This window comes from Epinephelus lanceolatus, chromosome 4 (genome assembly GCF_041903045.1).
Source record: "Epinephelus lanceolatus isolate andai-2023 chromosome 4, ASM4190304v1, whole genome shotgun sequence".
NCBI lineage: Eukaryota > Metazoa > Chordata > Actinopteri > Perciformes > Serranidae > Epinephelus > Epinephelus lanceolatus.
In genome coordinates, this window is record NC_135737.1 from 235,037 (window position 1) to 246,453 (window position 11,417).

At 39.1% G+C, this 11,417-nt stretch overlaps 1 long non-coding RNA gene across 1 annotated transcript; it reads left to right on the plus strand.

The window, feature by feature from the left end:
- Positions 1–5,866: 5,866 nt before the first annotated feature.
- LOC144462833 (uncharacterized) lies at positions 5,867–7,382 on the plus strand. Its single transcript, XR_013491022.1, has 3 exons — positions 5,867–6,145; positions 6,270–6,778; positions 7,173–7,382. It is a non-coding gene; the product is annotated as an uncharacterized LOC144462833 (long non-coding RNA).
- The last annotated feature ends 4,035 nt before the right edge of the window (positions 7,383–11,417 follow it).

Below are 11,417 nucleotides of genomic sequence, written 5' to 3' on the forward strand. Positions count from 1 at the left end.
ATGTGCATTTGAGAGAGGTAAGTTTGCTTTGTATACCAGCCAGCCTGCTATGAGCCAGTTTCCATAATATGTACCCATACTTAGAGACACTTACAAAAAAATGACTGTCACAACTGTCATGAGCAAAGAGCAAAAGCATTTGTTTATATTGTACATTAGACTATTTCATTCAATATACTTAAAATGATTCGGAAGTTACACCTTAAGTTCCGCGAATTACATGGTAAGTGGCCTCGAGTTATGCTGTAAGACTGGAGAAAGTAGATGGGAAATGACCATGAGTTACACTCGAAGTCCGGGCAAAGTAGGACGTAAGTAAACGGGAGGTACGCTCTAAGAAGCAGCCTAGTTATAGTGTAAGTGTAAGGGAGGTAAGGGATCTACAGCTGATTTGTTTAGGTGAATTACAGCATCCAAGATGGGTGTTGGTCAGGACACGAGAAGAAGGAGAGAAGACCGGCGTCTCTTTAAGACAGTGGTGCTTTATTCTGACACACACGTGTACACAGTTCTGAAACAAGAACAAATAATAATAAACAATATTATTTCCACCTGATATTTTCGTGCATGAACAGTAAACATAAATTTATGCACAATTATCTCCTGTGTATTCATCCATAATAAGATAAGATAAGATAAGATAAGATAAGATACACCCCAGATAGCACCTGACACTGTGCCGGATCTGGCTACAACTCGCCAGATTCCCATAGAAATCACGCCCGCTGAGCGTCATTGCACCAGATTTGGCCAAGACCATCAGACTGACAGTCCAAATGATAGGTTATGAGCTGTTCCGGGGCGGACCGTGCAGACCGCACGCGCCCACAATTTTGAAAGTTAACAGTCGACACGTGACATCACAGCAGCGAGCACCTGCAGGCAGGCAGACAGACACCGGCGCTGCAGACGCTCAACAGGCATCAAATAGCAACACGCTGGATGGCAAATGATAATGGTAAGTGCTTTATTTGAAATAATACTCGCGCTATGAAGTGACTGCATGACTGTAGAAAGTTATTAAATCGAACACCAACTAGCACACGAACTTTGGTTACAATTGACATAACGTCTGTTAACGGTAGGCTACGTCTTTAGCTAACATTTGTATCTGCACTCTCCGGGCCGTCAACGTTATTTTTAGCACAGAGCATAAGCCACATGTTGGTAACTCGGCTGCCCAACGTTAGTGAATTCAATTTACAGTGAAAACAACATTAGCATATCGGCTATAAAGCCTTATTCTTGGCGCACATGAAAAGATTTTCGAATTGTAACGCCGACGTAACCAATTTGCATAAGTGGGAGACACAGATATAATGACAAACTTGAGTTAATTTTTATCACAAAGGACGCGTGCACCAGGATTCACACACTTTATTTCACATAACTTCGACTTTGTCAAAAGAAATAGTGGGCGCAATGTTGTACCAATGTGGGCATTGCAGGATATGACGCACACGGAAGTCATTTGCCTGGTTTGTAGTCCGTTTGAGTGGATGTTAGTGTTGTCCTCTTCATGTCGGCTCACTAAGAAAACTACAATTAATGACAGCCCAGTGGGGTCAGCCACACAGTCTTCTTTGCTATTGGTTAACGCCCGGTCAGTCACAGTTCACCAGGTTTGTCTCGGCATGAAGCAGAAGACGTGAATATGCTTTGATATCTAGTTAAAGTTTTATTTCAGGCAGAATTCGTATTGCTTAGTTCCACGTTTTGGAATTAGTTGGACGTAAAGTCTCTTGTTAATCTCAAACTGTGCTACTACAAGGTAACTGCTACATGCTGAAGCTGCTGGTCAGTAGTTCATTGCTGTTAGTTTTGCGCTGCAAACTTTTGTTTTGTGTGTCTGAGGTTTTGCTTTGCTTCACTGATTCTTTCGTAGTGGTATTACTTGTTTAAAATGTAACGAGTTAACTATTGACGCAAACTTTACTCAAACTATATTATACATGTCTTTTAATACTAAAATACTACTTAATACTAAATACTATGTTTTAAATGATGCCTGTCTCAGTTGTTACTGTGAGGTGGTAAAACAGAATAATTCTGATAATGTAATGCTGAGGACAACTAACCCTTAGTTGAATGGCGAAACAAAATGACTTACAATGAAAATACATAGACCTATGTAACATATTTGTTTGGGAAAAGTCTTAATTTGAATTTGGTTAGTTGGTAACATACAGATAATCACTTACTGCCGTAACATAAAATGTCAGTTGAGGAAAAAACCAGAAACTAGTTGTCTGAACTCAATTCTACGTGATGTGCTCTAGATTAGTAGAACTTTAAACAATGCATACAATAGGATGAAGAAAATGTAACAATACTAAAATGACATATTCAGACCGACGGCTAATGTGTATTTTCTCCGAGCAAAAACCTGTAACATTAAACCACCTGTACAATGTACAAACTGAATTATTCTGTTAATGTATTTAAAGCAGATAACTTGAGTTTTACCCCTCATAGCGTAGAAGTAGAATTCATACAGAGACAAATGAGGTCACAGCAGATTAATCCAGACATGTAGTCCCAACCCATCATGCGCCAATTTACTACGACAGACATAAGGAAAAATGTCTGAGCAAAAGACTGGACTCAACACCTTAATTAGTTGGTTTCTGCTTAGTGTGGTTTGTGGGGGTCTACATGTAAAAATAGTTATTCTAAAATTACTCTAAACACTGCCACTATCTCTGTGCTGAGATATCTTTGTTCAGCCACATAGGAAAATGTAAATGGTTGTGTTGTAATTGGACAAATTATTTTATTTGTACAGTGAAATTCACCTTTAGCCAAATAAATGTTAACAGTAGCGGCACTATATTGTATGAAACACTGTTAATATTTTGCCTTTTCTCTCTCGGTAGATCTGTGATCAACAGCTGTTCCTGCGCTGATTGCTGAAGACGTAAGTAAAAGATGGAAGCAAGGGTTGTGTCTAACTCCACTCTGAGAAGGCGTGCACGAAGAGACCTTAAGAGAACACTACAGCAAATTAGTGAAGACTGCAGCACTAATTTGCCTTTAAATGCTGATGATCGTACTAGAGAAAGTGTGATGGAGGACATTTGCAGTGAAAATGCAGTAGCGCGGGACGACAGCAAAACAGATGTAGACATGGACACCAACATTTCTGACCGTGATATGGATGCAAACACTTTTGACCATGTGGATGCGGACATTTATGACCCTCCTCAGTGTAGTAGCTCAGATTCATCTGAATCTGACGATGAAGGTGTTGAGCCATGTAGCCTTCAAGACAGTATTTGTAGTTGGGCCCTAACTTTTGGAATTTCACTCATTGCTCTTACAGCACTATTAAGTATATTGAGATTTTACCACCCTGACTTACCAAAAGATGCAAGAACTATTCTAAAGACTAACACTCAGTACACTATTAAGAACAAGGTTGGGGGGCAGTATCACTATTTTGGCATACTGTCTTCTATCAAAAAGACACTTTCTCAGATCATCGACTCACTTGCTGATTGTTTTACCTTGAAGTTGCAGATAAATATTGATGGGTTACCCCTGTTTAAGAGCACAGGCATTCAACTTTGGCCTATTTTAGGACTGTTGGTCAGTGTTCCAATGAAAGAGCCTGTCATTATTGCTTTATTTTGTGGGCCTAACAAACCACGATCAGCTGATAAATTTCTAAAGGATTTTGTTGTTGAGCTACAAGAACTCGAAAACGGCTTTGATTTTAATGGAAAACGGCTTTTTCTGAATGTTGACTCTGTAATAAGTGATGCACCTGCAAAAGCATTTGTAAAGAACATAAAGCCACATAATGGATATTACGGTTGTGACAAATGTGTGCAGCAAGGACTGTATGTGAACAGACGCATGACTTTTCCTTTAACTGATAGCATGCTGAGGACGGATGAAGCTTTTGCACAGCAGGTTTACGAGGAGCATCAACATGGGCCAAATCCTTTTCATGGTTCAAATGTTGGCATGGTGTCACAGTTTCCAATGGACTATATGCATTTAGTTTGTTTGGGTGTTGTTAGGAAGTTGTTGCTAATGTGGCTCAGAGGTTCTCTCAATGTTCGTTTACCTGCAAATGTTGTAAACCAAATGTCTGATCGTATGAAAGAGCTGCGACCTCATATTCCTGTGGAATTTGCACGGAAACCACGATCGTTTAGAGAAATAGACCGGTGGAAGGCCACTGAATTTAGACAATTTCTATTGTATACTGGCCCTGTCCTTCTGTCTTCATATTTGGCAAGTAATATCTATAACAACTTCATGTTGTTGTCCACTGCCATTGCTATTTTAATCAATGCAGACCTCTCAGTGTCCTACTGTCAATACGCTCAGACACTACTTAAAACTTTTGTATCACATTTTGGTGAGATATATGGCAAAGATGCTATTGTGTACAATGTGCATGGTTTAGTTCATCTTCCAATGGATGTACAGCAGTTTGGTTGTCTGGATCGCATTTCAGCATTTCCCTATGAAAACCAGCTCCAAAAGATAAAGAGACTAGTTAGAAAACCAGATCGCCCTCTTGCTCAGATCATTCGAAGACTGTCTGAACAAACTCCTTTTGGGTCTTCTGGTGCAAGTACTGTTGGGGCTTCTGATATGGCATCAAGTTCTTTAAAAAAAACAGCACTTTGATGGACCAATTCCAGATGGACTTAATGTACAAGGACAGTACAGTCAGTTAGATACTGACAAATGGACAATGAAAATCTCAACGGGGAACAACATCTTTTTCATTGGAGATGATGTTGGTGTGATTAACAACATTGTTAAGTGTACTGACGGAGTATACATAGTATACAAGGTCTTCTCAGAAAGGTCGCTCTTCTTTAAATACCCATTCAAGTCTGACTTCCTAAATATATTCTGTGTCTCTCAAGCATCAGGCCAAATCAAGTATGCAAATGTGTCAGATGTTACAAAAAAGTGCATAGCTCTCCCTCATAAGGGGGGTTTTGTGGTCATGCCTTTACTGCATTGAAACAGTAATTAAGATAGTTCAGTGTGATCTTAATATATGATGGGATGTAAGCAGTCTGTGATTAAGGATTTAGAAGAACAATCCGTGTCAGTGTATATATGCACATTTGTTTAAAATGGCAGAACAATTACACTTATGACATTATTAGTGTTAGCTGGCATCCAGAATTTGATGTTGTGTACCAATGGAATGTGCTTTCTTGTTTTATTTTTCCCATACCAATTTTCTTCAATTACAGGATGTTTCATGTAGTACAGTTTTTAGATGAGCAAAAGTCTGTGTCTGTGGTGCCACAGTCTTGGTACAACAATGGAGCAACATACTGGCCATCCTATAAAAGTGATGAAAAAATCCACAAAGCTGCGAGATCTGCAGAGTAGCCAAGCCAACACTGGACCAAACATGATGTCAGAGTGCTAAAGACATGTGGTAAATATTTTTTTTTCTATTTTTTTCCCCCAACAATAGCTTTATTAAGTACAACTTGAGGTAATTATTTAGAATTAATTAATTTTGACTTGATTAGTTTACATAACTAAAAAATATATGCAATCACATGAGATATACATGCACACATGCAGTAATAAGAGGCATGCTCATGTGGAGAGAAACAAATTGGTCATGGTCCTTAATGTTAAAACTGTAAAAAAAAATTTTTTTTTTTTTTTAGATGATTATATGTCAGCTTGGCGGGCGATGAAGAAATCCTTCACTTGTCAAACATCTGAGCTTGACACTGATCATGGGGAGGAGGAGGCAGTACAGCGGTTTAAGAGGAAATGTAAACCTATGTAAGTCTGAATAGCAGTCAGATTTATCGTTCAAATTAGACATGTTCTTTGGCATTAATGCATATTTTGTTTGCATGAATAGCCACCGCTTTGGTGAAACAGATTCTGAAAATGACCAGGAAGAGGTTCCTCAAAACAACCAGGCCTGATCACGACAGCCATCAAAATCCAAGTCAAGTGAAACTCAGCAGTCCTTGTCATACTCTGCGCCACCAGTGCCACCTCCTTACCGATCATCACTTCATGAGTCATCACTATCACCTCCACCACCACCCGTGTCATCTCCTCGCAGGTCATCATCACTTAATGAGTCAGTACCATCACTAATGCCACCAGAATCATCTCCTCAGGCATCATCACCAAGGTAAATGAAAGATGACTATTGTTTATGTGTATTGTTACAAAAACCAGAGATTTGTAAGTTTGGGTCAGTTATTCTTTTAAGCTACTGGTTCTTCATATCTCTCTTCTATAAACCCCATATCAAGATGCCCAGTTTCACCTTCTCATTGGTCATCTCTGAGCCCCATTCCAAACCCTCATCGGTCATCAACACGTCCAGGGTCATCTCCTCGTCGATCATCAGCACGTCCAGGGTCATCTCCTCGTCGGTCATCAACACGCCCAGGGTCATCTCCTCGTCGATCATCAGCACGTCCAGGGTCATCTCCTCGTCGGTCATCAGCACGGCCAGGGTCATCTCCTCGTCGGTCATCAACACGCCCAGGGTCATCTCCTCGTCGATCATCAGCACACCCAGGGTCATCTCCTCGTAGGTCATCAGCACGCCCAGGGTCATCTAGTCATCGGTCATCGACATGCCCAGGATTGTCTTCTCGTCGGTCATCATCATCGTCATGTCCAGTGCCGTCTTCTCAGCCATCTTCATTCTCTGCATCCCACTCACAGTCATCCTTGTGGTCTCAAGACACTCCTGAACTCTTCAGGCCATCTTTTAGAGTGGGGCGATCAGGAATAGAGCAGATACCTTGCTCTGGTAGGTGTCCACAACTGTAATTCCTACTTGCACATCAACTTTTATGTTTTGGCCATGATGATAATTACTTCTGTCAGTTGCAGATATAGCATTCCTCTTTAGATAATGTTGTGTTAGTGTGGGACAATAAGCAAGTAGCCCAGGACGATTGTCTTTGCAGATAAACGTATACTTGCCATCATCATCATCATCATGGTTATTGCCTGAAATATTGTTAAACACACATGACATGACAGAAAACCAAATACAGACACTTCTCCACAAACACTTGCTTCTCATTGCCAACCTTTAGTTTTTAATCACTGGCACATCATTTAGTCCTTTACAGAGAGAAAATGTTTGACCCTAAAGACATAACATTTATGTGTTGGTATGCTTTTTTTCTCTATGTCAGCTGCTGAACTTCACATCCTGAAACTGCTTGAACACATGAAGCATCAGCTAACACAACTGATTGCAATGGTCAACTTAATTCCTGGGAGGATGGTTGATGAATGTCCAACAGAAGTACCTGAAGGCATTCAGTTTCCCTTTGGTTCACTGGAGGAGGTGGAAAACTTCGAAGAGTGGCTGAAAGAACCACGCAATTCCTCACAGAAAAAGAACTTGGTATGAACTCATTTGTCCTACTTACATTTTAACCATTAGAGCTACCATAAGTTTAACATTGTGATTATCGTTTTCTTCACTCTTACTGTGAACGCTGAGAACCATCCTCTGCTGAATCTGCACTTTGAAACCCTTTTATTTCACATTCACATGGAGGAATTGTGAAATTGTTCAGAAATATTTTAAACAAATTATACTCTGATCTATAACTTTCAACCTCACATATATAATTTATACATAAAAGAGGAGAAATTTTGTGCACTTTTCAGACAATGTAACTATTCTAGGTACAGGACCTTGTTTTTGAAATTTTGTCACAAAGCACCAAAGTGCCATTCATCTCTCTTTGACTGCAGTGTTATTATGCGCTGACGTTTTTCACCAAAGCCACAGTTGGGGGGACTTTTCAAAACTGTAGTCATTAGTCATTTTTAACGTTATTCACACAATTTTCACACATGCTTACTCAGCAGTCCTTGGGATAATGACAGTTGACATTTCAATTGATGATGTGACATACAGATTTTGACTTAGTGTTTGAGAGATGCTTTTTCATGCCTATTCCTTTTTTTCAGTATATCTACACTTTCAGTCACCCAAATCAAATGCTGAGTACCAATTCCTCTGTTTTACTTGTAGATTGATGTACAGCTAATTTTGGCATTTGATTCCTTTGGCTACCCCTCTCTCTCTGTCCTCCCCCCGTTGCTTAAAGTCATTCAAATTATGAAAATGACAGTATAGTTAATTTACAGTTATAATTTGTCTTCATTTTTCATTACCCCACATTTGGGTCCTGGGTTCCATTGGAGGACAGGACACCAAGCGCGTTACCTGGAACATCCTGTCACACATGTTCTGTGATAGTGTGGCCAAGAAAATCAGTTGGAAGAGCGCAAACGGCAAGATGGCCTTTAGACAAATGGCGATAAAGGCAGTACTTGCACGTGAGTACAGAATGCATAAACATATCATTAGAAAAAAGTTTAAACCATGAAAAAAGATGTTACAATGTTGCTCATAAAACTGAATTCATCATTAACTGTTCAGCAGCTTATGGTGTTGCATTTAATCTTTAATCCTTGACCATCAAAACATGGGGCTAGACATCTCTTTTTCTGTGTCACTATGTTTGGGTCAGGAGATATGACGCAAAACACCTAATTCGGTTATGGCTACAAGTAATATGGCTGCCATGGCAACCAGAAGGCAATTCTGCAATGGCTTCATATCTAAAAAAATGTTCAAGGCCCTAAACTGTATAACTGTGCCAAGTTTCACGCTTTTTAAGTCAAGTTCCATGTCATAATGTCTCTGAATTCACCTTTAGCTGTTTACTTGAACAGTTTATGATGTCACATGTTGGGTCACTGTAATCCTTGACCATTAGAACACAGGGGTAGACATCACCTTTTCTCCGTTATGTTTGGTTCAGGAGATAATGCAAAATACATAATTATACGGTGTTGAAAATGAAAAGTTACCAAGGCAACTACAAAGCAATTCTGCAATGGCTCCATATCTGAAAATGTTCAGGTCCTCAAATTGTACAACTGTACCAAGTTTCATACTTTTATGAAAAAGTGAAAGATGTACCTCAGATTTTGCACATAGCATCTGTATTTAACAGTGTTGTCCACTGTGGACTTAATATGTGTCCCTTATGGTGCTTGCATTAATTTGCTATGAATGTTGTTTGTATAGGTGCTGTATGCAAAAGTCATGTGGCAAAGCAAGCGTCAGACATGGACATCAATAAACATGTAATCAGATGGTTCAACTTGGCATCTGACAGAGGAGGTGGTCCTAGGGACCGCATGATGCGAACGCAGGTAACACTTGAAGCAACTGATATTTTAATGAGTTTGCTACTGTTACCACTGCTGATGTTTGTTACTGCCTTGTAGTGTACAGTATGAATGAAGTCATAGTTTGATTTGTTTGGTATTATAGTTCCAATTAGAATTCATGATTTGAACCCGAGGCCAAAAATGACTGGTTTGGGCGAGCTCAGTTGGTCGGGAGAGAAGGAGAGAGAAGTGTTCTTTTTGCTGTAGAGACTGCACACAGCAGTGCTCATGTGTCATTTCGCTTCTCAATGTGTTAAATTTAGTTATTTATTTTTATTAATCATCATTTGTCTCATTCGCTGAGCTGTGCGCTTGTGTTCTGTTGAGTTGCAGACCTCTTTCTTGGTGTTAATAAATTAAATGACTAGTATAGGTAAGTCCTGTTGAAGAGATGAGGGAGCCAACAGCCAGCTGCAAGACACAGTTATGCATGCATGCACACACACACACACACACACACACACACCTCAGCTCCAACCACAGACCCCAGGGGCAAATAATTTGTCATTTTTCTAATGACATCCAACATAATAACATAAAATCTTGCTTTCTGTGTGATATAGGCAGTAAGATAAAGAGAAATAGAGGCAAATAAAGAGGCCTGCTTCTATGTGGTTTAATGTTATTGTGTTAGATGTAATTAGAAAAATAACTAATCACTCGACCCTTGGATCTGTGGCTGGATCAGAGGTGTACTGTATGTGTGCGTGCATGGTTGTTACTTGCAGCTGGCTATCGGATCTCTCATCTCTGCTACAGGACTTATCTGTACTAGTTTTTCATTTTTTTTTTAACATAAGGAAGGACCCAGTGGAACCCATGCTCCGGTTGGTCTTTCTCAAGCTGATGTTGTTTGAATCTCACAATTGTCGCATTCTGAAGCTCTTGTTCCTGTTGCGTGCTGCGTCTGTTTCTCTTAAATTCAACAAGGAGGATAAAATGATTTTTGTTAAAGTCAAAATTTATTTAAATAAGTTACAATTAAACATTTCAGAAACATTTTATCAAACAAAAACACCTCTCAATCTATTTTGTTCACCATTTATCCTTTAAAAATCATATCTTTATCCTCAATCTCATCCCTCTCGCCCTTTACGAATTCTAGTTACAAAGTAAACGGCCGCAACTGAGTATTTTATTTGATAGCCTTAATCATTAAATCATTTGTAATCACAAATATTTTTCATCTCTAGGTCCACGGCTCAGAACCAGAGGCTGCTCGGTGACCTGGGAAACCCTTGATCTCTCTCTCATATGGCCAGTGTACCCAAGTGTTCTGTCCTTTCTGCAAGTTAGTGTTGGAGAATTTGTTGCACTGTACAACATATGCAGGGAGAAAACATTTACTATTTTGTTCCGGAACTGTTTGAATGTTAACAATACAATATGTGTATTACAATTTGAAAAGGCTCATCTAAAATGTGAAGTTGCTTGTTTCACTAAAAATATTTTTTATGAAAAAAAAAAAAAAAATCGTAATCTTTGGAAAAAAAACTGTTCTATTTCAAAATCGTCTGTGACGACTTCCTCTCCACATCTCAGAGTTTTAAGAGCATGAAAATGTGTGTTGTATGGTTCTGCTACTTTATTTGTGGGGTGTGGAGGGATTTTTTTTTCTAATGTATTTCTTTTATTTATTTATTTCATGTTTTTATAATTTTTATAATTGTTTTGAAAATGATCTGTGGTTGCCCACTCCAAATAGGACTGGTATCCTGAACTGAACACATACTTTCTGTGTACTGTAGAGCAGGAGAGCAGAACGTGGCACTTGCACCACTTCAGTTTTCATGTTAACAGTTTTAACTTAAATACTTACTATGGCAGCATTGTGTTTTGAGGATATGCTGTTCACAATATTTTGTTTTTACCAAGATTTTATGCAATATCATGCTGCTAAGTGTTGCAGTTTGTGCAATGTTATGATGCACCCTGTTACCTTGAATAAATGGCACTTAAATGAAAAGGAAGTATTGTTATTATTGATTTTCATAGATAGACAAACTTAATTTGCAATGTAAACACATTAAAGTATGATACATTGAACAAAATGGACCCTCGTATTCAATACTGAGAACTGTTTTGGAACAAATCCGGACTACATCTGGCCCAGTTCTGATCAGAGTGTAGTTTTTGGGTAACATAAGTTTGCCATATGCGGGCCATATATTAACTTGGTT